Raw genomic sequence first — 17,180 nt, 5'->3', positions numbered from 1 at the left:
TTGGGAAAAAAAACCTTAATTTTTTGGGGGGAAAAAAAACAAAATTTTCGGGTTGTTAAAAACCAAGGATTTTAAACCTTTTTTGGGGCCTTTTTAATTTTCAATGGTGAAAATTTAATTTAAACACGCTAAAAACTTTAAAAAAATAATTGGGGAAAAAAATAGGGAAAATGGTAAAAATTTAAAATTGGTTTTGGGGAAAAATTTAAAATTAATAACCCTTTTTAAAGGTTACCCAAAATTTTTTTAGGAATTTTTTGTTATTGCCTCGATAATGAGTGTGGACCATTTAAAAACCTTTTTGGGGGACCCTCCCATTTGAACCATAACTCAAGCAAACACAGACAATAGTCTTCAAAGATTCTCAAATTTTGGGTTTTAAAAGGAAACTAATCAAGGCCTAACCTATGTACCTAAATCCATTTAGGGGGAGAAAAAAAAAATTTTTAAAAATCCATTTTGGGAAAAATTAAAAAAAAAAAGGGAAAAAAAAAAAAATTTTAACAAAAAGGGGTTAGGGGTTTTTTTCCCACCCAAAGGGTTTTTTATCCCCTTTCATCCGGGAAAAATTAAAAATGGGGCCCGGAAAAAAAAAAAACCAAAAAAAGGTTGGAAAAAGGAAAAAGGTGGAAAAAAGGGTGGTTCCCTTTTTGGGTAATTTAAAAAATTAAGTATGGAGGATTAATAAAAAAATTAATAATTTTTTTCCCCCCCAAGGAAAGGGAAGGGTTTCAACCCCCCAAATTTAAATTTGGTTTTTATTCTTTTTGGGGGGGGAAAAAAACCCAAACCTAAAAAGTTGGTCCCAAAAAATAGATTAACAATCATTTTTTAAAAATGGGAAAAAGGCTAGAGTGTGAAACTCTTTTCCTTTCCCTTATCAATGATTCTGTACTCGTGGACATGGCACACATGTCCAAGATGTGAACTCTTCGTCCCGCAGCCTTACAATGTATCGGCCATAGCCTTAAAAAAAATTTTTAGCGACGAAAATATTCGTTACTAAAACTTTTAGCGGGAAAATTTTTAATAAAGCGGGAAAATTATTAGCGACGGTCTTGGTTCGTTGCTAAAAGTTAGGGCCAAAATTTTCAAACTGGACACTTTTAAAGGGAAAATTTTTTTAAATTCTGAATAGGTTTTTAACCCCAAACCAGGGTTTATTGGAAAGGGAAAGGGGGAAATTTGGGGAAATTTTTGGAACCCAAATTAAAAGGTTGGTTCAAGACAGGGTAAATTCGGGATTTTGTTATTAATGTCTTCGTCTATTGGAACCCAAATTTCACTTTTAAATTTTTTAAACCAAGGGAATTTTAAAAAATTTTGTTTTTTTTAAAAAAATTATTGTGACTACTTTGATGAGTGACTCCCATAATTTACACATGTGACTCTTAAACCTATGTAGGGCCATAATGTTATATATGTAACATCCACTCTCTCCATCAGGCTATGTGTTGGATTTGGGTTCCCCCAAGGAAAAACTAACCAGATCCATAACTCAATTGGACCACACCATAGGAAACAATGGTAATTGGATACCAACCATTGGTTTATGTGGGGAGACACTTTGATGTGTATCTTTCATCATAGCTGTTAGTCAATTGTAAATCACCCACACCAATTACCTCATTAGAGTCTTCTGCTCATTAAATGAGTCAGGTGAAAACCAAGGTTAGAAACAACATAATCCAAAACCTAGGCACTGCACATGGCTCGAACTCAAAGAAGTTTCTGAAGCATTTTTACATTGTTTACACTAATGAGGCTTAAGGGAGTTTTCCATCCAGTTTTGTACATACAATTCTGCAGAGAAGTCCAAGTGAGAGAAAATCGGTCAAGCGGAAAGATAGGGCACTATCAAGAAGGCCAAAAGTAGAATGGAGGTCGAGAGAAGAGGAACGGTTGCAAGAGTAAGGACAAAGGATTTAGAAGACTAAAGAAGTGGAACGTCCTATTTTTGGGCTAATAATCTAAAATAATATGAGAAAATGGATGGATGGTATTGGATAAAATCCAAACATATATAATGGTGGCCCCTCGATTGCTGCTTGGAGCTTTCCCCTACCCCAAGCTCTGAACGGCGAGGGTAGTTCTTAATCTGCCCCCAAAGTTATGACATCTGTCCACCAGTTATTATGTCTTGGATTTGGGGCCATGGGAAAAAAAAAAAAAAAACAACCGAATCTACAATTCAAAGTTGGTCACATCAAAGGAAACAATAGGGATGGGATGCAAACCATTGGTTTGTGTGTAGGAACACCATGATGTGTATCTTTCAAAGCTATTAGTTAATTGTAAGCCATCCGGATCAATTTCTAACCCATCTTATAATCCATTGCCACACGAGAGAAGGTAATTGTGCGACACTTTGTCATCTTATTTTGTAGCTTGTACTGTTTGCTAACTATAATTTATAAAGTTGGTAAGAAATTAAGAAATTCGGGTAGTCAATGGTTAAAAAATTAAAAATAATAAAAATAATAAAAATAATAATAAATAGTGCACGGACTCCTTTGCATAAATAAACGGTTCCACGATACTTGACCTGCTGATGGTCATGGCTGGCTTGACCTTGTGAGATTGTTGTGTTAGGAATTCCAAGAGCAGTTGGAAATTAAAGCATGTTGGCACACATCTAATGGCAACTGTCAAAGTCATGCATGTATATGTGTCGTGTTGTGTGTGGAAGTGCATCCCATCCCTATTGTGACTACTTTGATGAGTGACTCCCATAATTTACACATGTGACTCTTAAACCTATGTGGGGCCATAATGTTATATATGTAACATCCACTCTCTCCATCAGGCTATGTGTTGGATTTGGGTTCCCCCAAGGAAAAACTAACCAGATCCATAACTCAATTGGACCACACCATAGGAAACAATGGTAATTGGATACCAACCATTGGTTTATGTGGGGAGACACTTTGATGTGTGTCTTTCATCATAGCTGTTAGTCAATTGTAAATCACCCACACCAATTACCTCATTAGAGTCTTCTGCTCATTAAATGACTCAGGTGAAAACCAGGGTTAGAAACAACATAATCCAAAACCTAGGCACTGCACATGGCTCGAACTCAAAGAAGTTTCTGAAGCATTTTTACATTGTTTACACTAATGAGGCTTAAGGGAGTTTTCCATCCAGTTTTGTACATACAATTCTGCAGAGAAGTCCAAGTGAGAGAAAATCGGTCAAGCGAAAAGATAGGGCACTATCAAGAAGGCCAAAAGTAGAATGGAGGTCGAGAGAAGAGGAACGGTTGCAAGAGTAAGGACAAAGGATTTAGAAGACTAAAGAAGTGGAACGTCCTATTTTTGGGCTAATAATCTAAAATAATATGAGAAAATGGATGGATGGTATTGAATAAAATCCAAACATATATAATGGTGGCCCCTCGATAGCTGCTTGGAGCTTTCCCTTGCCCCAAGCTCCGAACAGCGAGGGTAGTTCTTAATCTGCCCCCAAAGTTATAACATCTGTCCGCCAGTTATTATGTCTTGGATTTGGGGCCATGGGAAAAAAAAAACAACCAAACCTACAATTCAAAGTTGGTCACATCAAAGGAAACAATAGGGATGGGATGCAAACCATTGGTTTGTGTGTAGGAACACCATGATGTGTATCTTTCAAAGCTATTAGTTAATTGTAAGCCATCCGGATCAATTTCTGACCCATCTTATAATCCATTGCCACACGAGAGAAGGTAATTGTGCGACGTACACTTTGTCATCTTATTTTGTAGCTTGTACTATTTGCTAACTATAATTTATAAAGTTGGTAAGAAATTGAGAAATGAGGGTAGTCAATGGTTAAAAAATTAAAAAAAATAAAAAATAGTGCACGGACTCCTTTGCATAAATAAACGGTTCCACGATACTTGACCTACTGATGGTCATGGCTAGCTTGACCTGGTGAGATTGTTGTGTTAGGAATTCCAAGAGCAGTTGGAAATTAAAGCATGTTGGCACACATCTAATGGCAACTGTCAAAGTCATGCATGTATATGTGCCGTGTTGTGTGTGGAAGTGCATCCCATCCCTATTGTGACTACTTTGATGAGTGACTCCCATAATTTACACATGTGACTCTTAAACCTATGTGGGGCCATAATGTTATATATGTAACATCCACTCTCTCCATCAGGCTATGTGTTGGATTTGGGTTCCCCCAAGGAAAAACTAACCAGATCCATAACTCAATTGGACCACACCATAGGAAACAATGGTAATTGGATACCAACCATTGGTTTATGTGGGGAGACACTTTGATGTGTGTCTTTCATCATAGCTGTTAGTCAATTGTAAATCACCCACACCAATTACCTCATTAGAGTCTTCTGCTCATTAAATGACTCAGGTGAAAACCAGGGTTAGAAACAACATAATCCAAAACCTAGGCACTGCACATGGCTCGAACTCAAAGAAGTTTCTGAAGCATTTTTACATTGTTTACACTAATGAGGCTTAAGGGAGTTTTCCATCCAGTTTTGTACATACAATTCTGCAGAGAAGTCCAAGTGAGAGAAAATCGGTCAAGCGAAAAGATAGGGCACTATCAAGAAGGCCAAAAGTAGAATGGAGGTCGAGAGAAGAGGAACGGTTGCAAGAGTAAGGACAAAGGATTTAGAAGACTAAAGAAGTGGAACGTCCTATTTTTGGGCTAATAATCTAAAATAATATGAGAAAATGGATGGACGGTATTGGATAAAATCCAAACATATATAATGGTGGCCCCTCGATAGCTGCTTGGAGCTTTCCCTTGCCCCAAGCTCCGAACAGCGAGGGTAGTTCTTAATCTGCCCCCAAAGTTATGACATCTGTCCACCAATTATTATGTCTTGGATTTGGGGCCATGGGAAAAAAAAAAACAACCGAATCTACAATTCAAAGTTGGTCACATCAAAGGAAACAATAGGGATGGGATGCAAACCATTGGTTTGTGTGTAGGAACACCATGATGTGTATCTTTCAAAGCTATTAGTTAATTGTAAGCCATCCGGATCAATTTCTGACCCATCTTATAATCCATTGCCACACGAGAGAAGGTAATTGTGCGACGTACACTTTGTCATCTTATTTTGTAGCTTGTACTATTTGCTAACTATAATTTATAAAGTTGGTAAGAAATTGAGAAATGAGGGTAGTCAATGGTTAAAAAATTAAAAAAAATAAAAAATAGTGCACGGACTCCTTTGCATAAATAAACGGTTCCACGATACTTGACCTACTGATGGTCATGGCTAGCTTGACCTGGTGAGATTGTTGTGTTAGGAATTCCAAGAGCAGTTGGAAATTAAAGCATGTTGGCACACATCTAATGGCAACTGTCAAAGTCATGCATGTATATGTGCCGTGTTGTGTGTGGAAGTGCATCCCATCCCTATTGTGACTACTTTGATGAGTGACTCCCATAATTTACACATGTGACTCTTAAACCTATGTGGGGCCATAATGTTATATATGTAACATCCACTCTCTCCATCAGGCTATGTGTTGGATTTGGGTTCCCCCAAGGAAAAACTAACCAGATCCATAACTCAATTGGACCACACCATAGGAAACAATGGTAATTGGATACCAACCATTGGTTTATGTGGGGAGACACTTTGATGTGTGTCTTTCATCATAGCTGTTAGTCAATTGTAAATCACCCACACCAATTACCTCATTAGAGTCTTCTGCTCATTAAATGACTCAGGTGAAAACCAGGGTTAGAAACAACATAATCCAAAACCTAGGCACTGCACATGGCTCGAACTCAAAGAAGTTTCTGAAGCATTCTTACATTGTTTACACTAATGAGGCTTAAGGGAGTTTTCCATCCAGTTTGTACATACAATTCTGCAGAGAAGTCCAAGTGAGAGAAAATCGGTCAAGCGAAAAGATAGGGCACTATCAAGAAGGCCAAAAGTAGAATGGAGGTCGAGAGAAGAGGAACGGTTGCAAGAGTAAGGACAAAGGATTTAGAAGACTAAAGAAGTGGAACGTCCTATTTTTGGGCTAATAATCTAAAATAATATGAGAAAATGGATGGACGGTATTGGATAAAATCCAAACATATATAATGGTGGCCCCTCGATAGCTGCTTGGAGCTTTCCCTTGCCCCAAGCTCCGAACAGCGAGGGTAGTTCTTAATCTGCCCCCAAAGTTATGACATCTGTCCACCAATTATTATGTCTTGGATTTGGGGCCATGGGAAAAAAAAAAACAACCGAATCTACAATTCAAAGTTGGTCACATCAAAGGAAACAATAGGGATGGGATGCAAACCATTGGTTTGTGTGTAGGAACACCATGATGTGTATCTTTCAAAGCTATTAGTTAATTGTAAGCCATCCGGATCAATTTCTGACCCATCTTATAATCCATTGCCACACGAGAGAAGGTAATTGTGCGACGTACACTTTGTCATCTTATTTTGTAGCTTGTACTATTTGCTAACTATAATTTATAAAGTTGGTAAGAAATTGAGAAATGAGGGTAGTCAATGGTTAAAAAATTTAAAAAAATAAAAAATAGTGCACGGACTCCTTTGCATAAATAAACGGTTCCACGATACTTGACCTACTGATGGTCATGGCTAGCTTGACCTGGTGAGATTGTTGTGTTAGGAATTCCAAGACCAATTGGAAATTAAAGCATGTTGGCACACATCTAATGGCAACTGTCAAAGTCATGCATGTATATGTGCCGTGTTGTGTGTGGAAGTGCATCCCATCCCTATTGTGACTACTTTGATGAGTGACTCCCATAATTTACACATGTGACTCTTAAACCTATGTGGGGCCATAATGTTATATATGTAACATCCACTCTCTCCATCAGGCTATGTGTTGGATTTGGGTTCCCCCAAGGAAAAACTAACCAGATCCATAACTCAATTGGACCACACCATAGGAAACAATGGTAATTGGATACCAACCATTGGTTTATGTGGGGAGACACTTTGATGTGTGTCTTTCATCATAGCTGTTAGTCAATTGTAAATCACCCACACCAATTACCTCATTAGAGTCTTCTGCTCATTAAATGACTCAGGTGAAAACCAGGGTTAGAAACAACATAATCCAAAACCTAGGCACTGCACATGGCTCGAACTCAAAGAAGTTTCTGAAGCATTCTTACATTGTTTACACTAATGAGGCTTAAGGGAGTTTTCCATCCAGTTTGTACATACAATTCTGCAGAGAAGTCCAAGTGAGAGAAAATCGGTCAAGCGAAAAGATAGGGCACTATCAAGAAGGCCAAAAGTAGAATGGAGGTCGAGAGAAGAGGAACGGTTGCAAGAGTAAGGACAAAGGATTTAGAAGACTAAAGAAGTGGAACGTCCTATTTTTGGGCTAATAATCTAAAATAATATGAGAAAATGGATGGACGGTATTGGATAAAATCCAAACATATATAATGGTGGCCCCTCGATAGCTGCTTGGAGCTTTCCCCTGCCCCAAGCTCTGAACAGGCGAGGGTAGTTCTTAATCTGCCCCCAAAGTTATGACATCTGTCCACCAATTATTATGTCTTGGATTTGGGGCCATGGGAAAAAAAAAAACAACCGAATCTACAATTCAAAGTTGGTCACATCAAAGGAAACAATAGGGATGGGATGCAAACCATTGGTTTGTGTGTAGGAACACCATGATGTGTATCTTTCAAAGCTATTAGTTAATTGTAAGCCATCCGGATCAATTTCTGACCCATCTTATAATCCATTGCCACACGAGAGAAGGTAATTGTGCGACGTACACTTTGTCATCTTATTTTGTAGCTTGTACTATTTGCTAACTATAATTTATAAAGTTGGTAAGAAATTGAGAAATGAGGGTAGTCAATGGTTAAAAAATTTAAAAAAATAAAAAATAGTGCACGGACTCCTTTGCATAAATAAACGGTTCCACGATACTTGACCTACTGATGGTCATGGCTAGCTTGACCTGGTGAGATTGTTGTGTTAGGAATTCCAAGAGCAGTTGGAAATTAAAGCATGTTGGCACACATCTAATGGCAACTGTCAAAGTCATGCATGTATATGTGCCGTGTTGTGTGTGGAAGTGCATCCCATCCCTATTGTGACTACTTTGATGAGTGACTCCCATAATTTACACATGTGACTCTTAAACCTATGTGGGGCCATAATGTTATATATGTAACATCCACTCTCTCCATCAGGCTATGTGTTGGATTTGGGTTCCCCCAAGGAAAAACTAACCAGATCCATAACTCAATTGGACCACACCATAGGAAACAATGGTAATTGGATACCAACCATTGGTTTATGTGGGGAGACACTTTGATGTGTGTCTTTCATCATAGCTGTTAGTCAATTGTAAATCACCCACACCAATTACCTCATTAGAGTCTTCTGCTCATTAAATGACTCAGGTGAAAACCAGGGTTAGAAACAACATAATCCAAAACCTAGGCACTGCACATGGCTCGAACTCAAAGAAGTTTCTGAAGCATTTTTACATTGTTTACACTAATGAGGCTTAAGGGAGTTTTCCATCCAGTTTTGTACATACAATTCTGCAGAGAAGTCCAAGTGAGAGAAAATCGGTCAAGCGAAAAGATAGGGCACTATCAAGAAGGCCAAAAGTAGAATGGAGGTCGAGAGAAGAGGAACGGTTGCAAGAGTAAGGACAAAGGATTTAGAAGACTAAAGAAGTGGAACGTCCTATTTTTGGGCTAATAATCTAAAATAATATGAGAAAATGGATGGACGGTATTGGATAAAATCCAAACATATATAATGGTGGCCCCTCGATAGCTGCTTGGAGCTTTCCCTTGCCCCAAGCTCCGAACAGCGAGGGTAGTTCTTAATCTGCCCCCAAAGTTATGACATCTGTCCACCAATTATTATGTCTTGGATTTGGGGCCATGGGAAAAAAAAAACAACCGAATCTACAATTCAAAGTTGGTCACATCAAAGGAAACAATAGGGATGGGATGCAAACCATTGGTTTGTGTGTAGGAACACCATGATGTGTATCTTTCAAAGCTATTAGTTAATTGTAAGCCATCCGGATCAATTTCTGACCCATCTTATAATCCATTGCCACACGAGAGAAGGTAATTGTGCGACGTACACTTTGTCATCTTATTTTGTAGCTTGTACTATTTGCTAACTATAATTTATAAAGTTGGTAAGAAATTGAGAAATGAGGGTAGTCAATGGTTAAAAAATTAAAAAAAATAAAAAATAGTGCACGGACTCCTTTGCATAAATAAACGGTTCCACGATACTTGACCTACTGATGGTCATGGCTAGCTTGACCTGGTGAGATTGTTGTGTTAGGAATTCCAAGAGCAGTTGGAAATTAAAGCATGTTGGCACACATCTAATGGCAACTGTCAAAGTCATGCATGTATATGTGCCGTGTTGTGTGTGGAAGTGCATCCCATCCCTATTGTGACTACTTTGATGAGTGACTCCCATAATTTACACATGTGACTCTTAAACCTATGTGGGGCCATAATGTTATATATGTAACATCCACTCTCTCCATCAGGCTATGTGTTGGATTTGGGTTCCCCCAAGGAAAAACTAACCAGATCCATAACTCAATTGGACCACACCATAGGAAACAATGGTAATTGGATACCAACCATTGGTTTATGTGGGGAGACACTTTGATGTGTGTCTTTCATCATAGCTGTTAGTCAATTGTAAATCACCCACACCAATTACCTCATTAGAGTCTTCTGCTCATTAAATGACTCAGGTGAAAACCAGGGTTAGAAACAACATAATCCAAAACCTAGGCACTGCACATGGCTCGAACTCAAAGAAGTTTCTGAAGCATTTTTACATTGTTTACACTAATGAGGCTTAAGGGAGTTTTCCATCCAGTTTTGTACATACAATTCTGCAGAGAAGTCCAAGTGAGAGAAAATCGGTCAAGCGAAAAGATAGGGCACTATCAAGAAGGCCAAAAGTAGAATGGAGGTCGAGAGAAGAGGAACGGTTGCAAGAGTAAGGACAAAGGATTTAGAAGACTAAAGAAGTGGAACGTCCTATTTTTGGGCTAATAATCTAAAATAATATGAGAAAATGGATGGACGGTATTGGATAAAATCCAAACATATATAATGGTGGCCCCTCGATAGCTGCTTGGAGCTTTCCCCTGCCCCAAGCTCTGAACAGGCGAGGGTAGTTCTTAATCTGCCCCCAAAGTTATGACATCTGTCCACCAATTATTATGTCTTGGATTTGGGGCCATGGGAAAAAAAAAACAACCGAATCTACAATTCAAAGTTGGTCACATCAAAGGAAACAATAGGGATGGGATGCAAACCATTGGTTTGTGTGTAGGAACACCATGATGTGTATCTTTCAAAGCTATTAGTTAATTGTAAGCCATCCGGATCAATTTCTGACCCATCTTATAATCCATTGCCACACGAGAGAAGGTAATTGTGCGACGTACACTTTGTCATCTTATTTTGTAGCTTGTACTATTTGCTAACTATAATTTATAAAGTTGGTAAGAAATTGAGAAATGAGGGTAGTCAATGGTTAAAAAATTAAAAAAAATAAAAAATAGTGCACGGACTCCTTTGCATAAATAAACGGTTCCACGATACTTGACCTACTGATGGTCATGGCTAGCTTGACCTGGTGAGATTGTTGTGTTAGGAATTCCAAGAGCAGTTGGAAATTAAAGCATGTTGGCACACATCTAATGGCAACTGTCAAAGTCATGCATGTATATGTGCCGTGTTGTGTGTGGAAGTGCATCCCATCCCTATTGTGACTACTTTGATGAGTGACTCCCATAATTTACACATGTGACTCTTAAACCTATGTGGGGCCATAATGTTATATATGTAACATCCACTCTCTCCATCAGGCTATGTGTTGGATTTGGGTTCCCCCAAGGAAAAACTAACCAGATCCATAACTCAATTGGACCACACCATAGGAAACAATGGTAATTGGATACCAACCATTGGTTTATGTGGGGAGACACTTTGATGTGTGTCTTTCATCATAGCTGTTAGTCAATTGTAAATCACCCACACCAATTACCTCATTAGAGTCTTCTGCTCATTAAATGACTCAGGTGAAAACCAGGGTTAGAAACAACATAATCCAAAACCTAGGCACTGCACATGGCTCGAACTCAAAGAAGTTTCTGAAGCATTTTTACATTGTTTACACTAATGAGGCTTAAGGGAGTTTTCCATCCAGTTTTGTACATACAATTCTGCAGAGAAGTCCAAGTGAGAGAAAATCGGTCAAGCGAAAAGATAGGGCACTATCAAGAAGGCCAAAAGTAGAATGGAGGTCGAGAGAAGAGGAACGGTTGCAAGAGTAAGGACAAAGGATTTAGAAGACTAAAGAAGTGGAACGTCCTATTTTTGGGCTAATAATCTAAAATAATATGAGAAAATGGATGGACGGTATTGGATAAAATCCAAACATATATAATGGTGGCCCCTCGATAGCTGCTTGGAGCTTTCCCCTGCCCCAAGCTCTGAACAGGCGAGGGTAGTTCTTAATCTGCCCCCAAAGTTATGACATCTGTCCACCAATTATTATGTCTTGGATTTGGGGCCATGGGAAAAAAAAAAACAACCGAATCTACAATTCAAAGTTGGTCACATCAAAGGAAACAATAGGGATGGGATGCAAACCATTGGTTTGTGTGTAGGAACACCATGATGTGTATCTTTCAAAGCTATTAGTTAATTGTAAGCCATCCGGATCAATTTCTGACCCATCTTATAATCCATTGCCACACGAGAGAAGGTAATTGTGCGACGTACACTTTGTCATCTTATTTTGTAGCTTGTACTATTTGCTAACTATAATTTATAAAGTTGGTAAGAAATTGAGAAATGAGGGTAGTCAATGGTTAAAAAATTTAAAAAAATAAAAAATAGTGCACGGACTCCTTTGCATAAATAAACGGTTCCACGATACTTGACCTACTGATGGTCATGGCTAGCTTGACCTGGTGAGATTGTTGTGTTAGGAATTCCAAGAGCAGTTGGAAATTAAAGCATGTTGGCACACATCTAATGGCAACTGTCAAAGTCATGCATGTATATGTGCCGTGTTGTGTGTGGAAGTGCATCCCATCCCTATTGTGACTACTTTGATGAGTGACTCCCATAATTTACACATGTGACTCTTAAACCTATGTGGGGCCATAATGTTATATATGTAACATCCACTCTCTCCATCAGGCTATGTGTTGGATTTGGGTTCCCCCAAGGAAAAACTAACCAGATCCATAACTCAATTGGACCACACCATAGGAAACAATGGTAATTGGATACCAACCATTGGTTTATGTGGGGAGACACTTTGATGTGTGTCTTTCATCATAGCTGTTAGTCAATTGTAAATCACCCACACCAATTACCTCATTAGAGTCTTCTGCTCATTAAATGACTCAGGTGAAAACCAGGGTTAGAAACAACATAATCCAAAACCTAGGCACTGCACATGGCTCGAACTCAAAGAAGTTTCTGAAGCATTTTTACATTGTTTACACTAATGAGGCTTAAGGGAGTTTTCCATCCAGTTTTGTACATACAATTCTGCAGAGAAGTCCAAGTGAGAGAAAATCGGTCAAGCGAAAAGATAGGGCACTATCAAGAAGGCCAAAAGTAGAATGGAGGTCGAGAGAAGAGGAACGGTTGCAAGAGTAAGGACAAAGGATTTAGAAGACTAAAGAAGTGGAACGTCCTATTTTTGGGCTAATAATCTAAAATAATATGAGAAAATGGATGGACGGTATTGGATAAAATCCAAACATATATAATGGTGGCCCCTCGATAGCTGCTTGGAGCTTTCCCCTGCCCCAAGCTCTGAACAGGCGAGGGTAGTTCTTAATCTGCCCCCAAAGTTATGACATCTGTCCACCAATTATTATGTCTTGGATTTGGGGCCATGGGAAAAAAAAAAACAACCGAATCTACAATTCAAAGTTGGTCACATCAAAGGAAACAATAGGGATGGGATGCAAACCATTGGTTTGTGTGTAGGAACACCATGATGTGTATCTTTCAAAGCTATTAGTTAATTGTAAGCCATCCGGATCAATTTCTGACCCATCTTATAATCCATTGCCACACGAGAGAAGGTAATTGTGCGACGTACACTTTGTCATCTTATTTTGTAGCTTGTACTATTTGCTAACTATAATTTATAAAGTTGGTAAGAAATTGAGAAATGAGGGTAGTCAATGGTTAAAAAATTAAAAAAATAAAAAATAGTGCACGGACTCCTTTGCATAAATAAACGGTTCCACGATACTTGACCTACTGATGGTCATGGCTAGCTTGACCTGGTGAGATTGTTGTGTTAGGAATTCCAAGAGCAGTTGGAAATTAAAGCATGTTGGCACACATCTAATGGCAACTGTCAAAGTCATGCATGTATATGTGCCGTGTTGTGTGTGGAAGTGCATCCCATCCCTATTGTGACTACTTTGATGAGTGACTCCCATAATTTACACATGTGACTCTTAAACCTATGTGGGGCCATAATGTTATATATGTAACATCCACTCTCTCCATCAGGCTATGTGTTGGATTTGGGTTCCCCCAAGGAAAAACTAACCAGATCCATAACTCAATTGGACCACACCATAGGAAACAATGGTAATTGGATACCAACCATTGGTTTATGTGGGGAGACACTTTGATGTGTGTCTTTCATCATAGCTGTTAGTCAATTGTAAATCACCCACACCAATTACCTCATTAGAGTCTTCTGCTCATTAAATGACTCAGGTGAAAACCAGGGTTAGAAACAACATAATCCAAAACCTAGGCACTGCACATGGCTCGAACTCAAAGAAGTTTCTGAAGCATTTTTACATTGTTTACACTAATGAGGCTTAAGGGAGTTTTCCATCCAGTTTTGTACATACAATTCTGCAGAGAAGTCCAAGTGAGAGAAAATCGGTCAAGCGAAAAGATAGGGCACTATCAAGAAGGCCAAAAGTAGAATGGAGGTCGAGAGAAGAGGAACGGTTGCAAGAGTAAGGACAAAGGATTTAGAAGACTAAAGAAGTGGAACGTCCTATTTTTGGGCTAATAATCTAAAATAATATGAGAAAATGGATGGACGGTATTGGATAAAATCCAAACATATATAATGGTGGCCCCTCGATAGCTGCTTGGAGCTTTCCCCTGCCCCAAGCTCTGAACAGGCGAGGGTAGTTCTTAATCTGCCCCCAAAGTTATGACATCTGTCCACCAATTATTATGTCTTGGATTTGGGGCCATGGGAAAAAAAAAAACAACCGAATCTACAATTCAAAGTTGGTCACATCAAAGGAAACAATAGGGATGGGATGCAAACCATTGGTTTGTGTGTAGGAACACCATGATGTGTATCTTTCAAAGCTATTAGTTAATTGTAAGCCATCCGGATCAATTTCTGACCCATCTTATAATCCATTGCCACACGAGAGAAGGTAATTGTGCGACGTACACTTTGTCATCTTATTTTGTAGCTTGTACTATTTGCTAACTATAATTTATAAAGTTGGTAAGAAATTGAGAAATGAGGGTAGTCAATGGTTAAAAAATTAAAAAAAATAAAAAATAGTGCACGGACTCCTTTGCATAAATAAACGGTTCCACGATACTTGACCTACTGATGGTCATGGCTAGCTTGACCTGGTGAGATTGTTGTGTTAGGAATTCCAAGAGCAGTTGGAAATTAAAGCATGTTGGCACACATCTAATGGCAACTGTCAAAGTCATGCATGTATATGTGCCGTGTTGTGTGTGGAAGTGCATCCCATCCCTATTGTGACTACTTTGATGAGTGACTCCCATAATTTACACATGTGACTCTTAAACCTATGTGGGGCCATAATGTTATATATGTAACATCCACTCTCTCCATCAGGCTATGTGTTGGATTTGGGTTCCCCCAAGGAAAAACTAACCAGATCCATAACTCAATTGGACCACACCATAGGAAACAATGGTAATTGGATACCAACCATTGGTTTATGTGGGGAGACACTTTGATGTGTGTCTTTCATCATAGCTGTTAGTCAATTGTAAATCACCCACACCAATTACCTCATTAGAGTCTTCTGCTCATTAAATGACTCAGGTGAAAACCAGGGTTAGAAACAACATAATCCAAAACCTAGGCACTGCACATGGCTCGAACTCAAAGAAGTTTCTGAAGCATTTTTACATTGTTTACACTAATGAGGCTTAAGGGAGTTTTCCATCCAGTTTTGTACATACAATTCTGCAGAGAAGTCCAAGTGAGAGAAAATCGGTCAAGCGAAAAGATAGGGCACTATCAAGAAGGCCAAAAGTAGAATGGAGGTCGAGAGAAGAGGAACGGTTGCAAGAGTAAGGACAAAGGATTTAGAAGACTAAAGAAGTGGAACGTCCTATTTTTGGGCTAATAATCTAAAATAATATGAGAAAATGGATGGACGGTATTGGATAAAATCCAAACATATATAATGGTGGCCCCTCGATAGCTGCTTGGAGCTTTCCCCTGCCCCAAGCTCTGAACAGGCGAGGGTAGTTCTTAATCTGCCCCCAAAGTTATGACATCTGTCCACCAATTATTATGTCTTGGATTTGGGGCCATGGGAAAAAAAAAAACAACCGAATCTACAATTCAAAGTTGGTCACATCAAAGGAAACAATAGGGATGGGATGCAAACCATTGGTTTGTGTGTAGGAACACCATGATGTGTATCTTTCAAAGCTATTAGTTAATTGTAAGCCATCCGGATCAATTTCTGACCCATCTTATAATCCATTGCCACACGAGAGAAGGTAATTGTGCGACGTACACTTTGTCATCTTATTTTGTAGCTTGTACTATTTGCTAACTATAATTTATAAAGTTGGTAAGAAATTGAGAAATGAGGGTAGTCAATGGTTAAAAAATTAAAAAAAATAAAAAATAGTGCACGGACTCCTTTGCATAAATAAACGGTTCCACGATACTTGACCTACTGATGGTCATGGCTAGCTTGACCTGGTGAGATTGTTGTGTTAGGAATTCCAAGAGCAGTTGGAAATTAAAGCATGTTGGCACACATCTAATGGCAACTGTCAAAGTCATGCATGTATATGTGCCGTGTTGTGTGTGGAAGTGCATCCCATCCCTATTGTGACTACTTTGATGAGTGACTCCCATAATTTACACATGTGACTCTTAAACCTATGTGGGGCCATAATGTTATATATGTAACATCCACTCTCTCCATCAGGCTATGTGTTGGATTTGGGTTCCCCCAAGGAAAAACTAACCAGATCCATAACTCAATTGGACCACACCATAGGAAACAATGGTAATTGGATACCAACCATTGGTTTATGTGGGGAGACACTTTGATGTGTGTCTTTCATCATAGCTGTTAGTCAATTGTAAATCACCCACACCAATTACCTCATTAGAGTCTTCTGCTCATTAAATGACTCAGGTGAAAACCAGGGTTAGAAACAACATAATCCAAAACCTAGGCACTGCACATGGCTCGAACTCAAAGAAGTTTCTGAAGCATTCTTACATTGTTTACACTAATGAGGCTTAAGGGAGTTTTCCATCCAGTTTGTACATACAATTCTGCAGAGAAGTCCAAGTGAGAGAAAATCGGTCAAGCGAAAAGATAGGGCACTATCAAGAAGGCCAAAAGTAGAATGGAGGTCGAGAGAAGAGGAACGGTTGCAAGAGTAAGGACAAAGGATTTAGAAGACTAAAGAAGTGGAACGTCCTATTTTTGGGCTAATAATCTAAAATAATATGAGAAAATGGATGGATGGTATTGAATAAAATCCAAACATATATAATGGTGGCCCCTCGATAGCTGCTTGGAGCTTTCCCTTGCCCCAAGCTCCGAACAGCGAGGGTAGTTCTTAATCTGCCCCCAAAGTTATAACATCTGTCCGCCAGTTATTATGTCTTGGATTTGGGGCCATGGGAAAAAAAAAACAACCAAACCTACAATTCAAAGTTGGTCACATCAAAGGAAACAATAGGGATGGGATGCAAACCATTGGTTTGTGTGTAGGAACACCATGATGTGTATCTTTCAAAGCTGTTAGTTAATTGTAAGCAGTCCGGATCAATTTCTGACCCATCTTATAATCCATTGCCACACAAGAGAAGGTAATTGTGCGACACTTTGTCATCTTATTTTGTAGCTAATATACCATTGTGGCCAAAGCCTGTAT

The sequence above is a fragment of the Magnolia sinica genome, chromosome 9, assembly GCF_029962835.1.
Source record: "Magnolia sinica isolate HGM2019 chromosome 9, MsV1, whole genome shotgun sequence".
Classification (NCBI taxonomy): domain Eukaryota; kingdom Viridiplantae; phylum Streptophyta; class Magnoliopsida; order Magnoliales; family Magnoliaceae; genus Magnolia; species Magnolia sinica.
Note: the sequence above shows the minus strand (reverse complement) of the source record.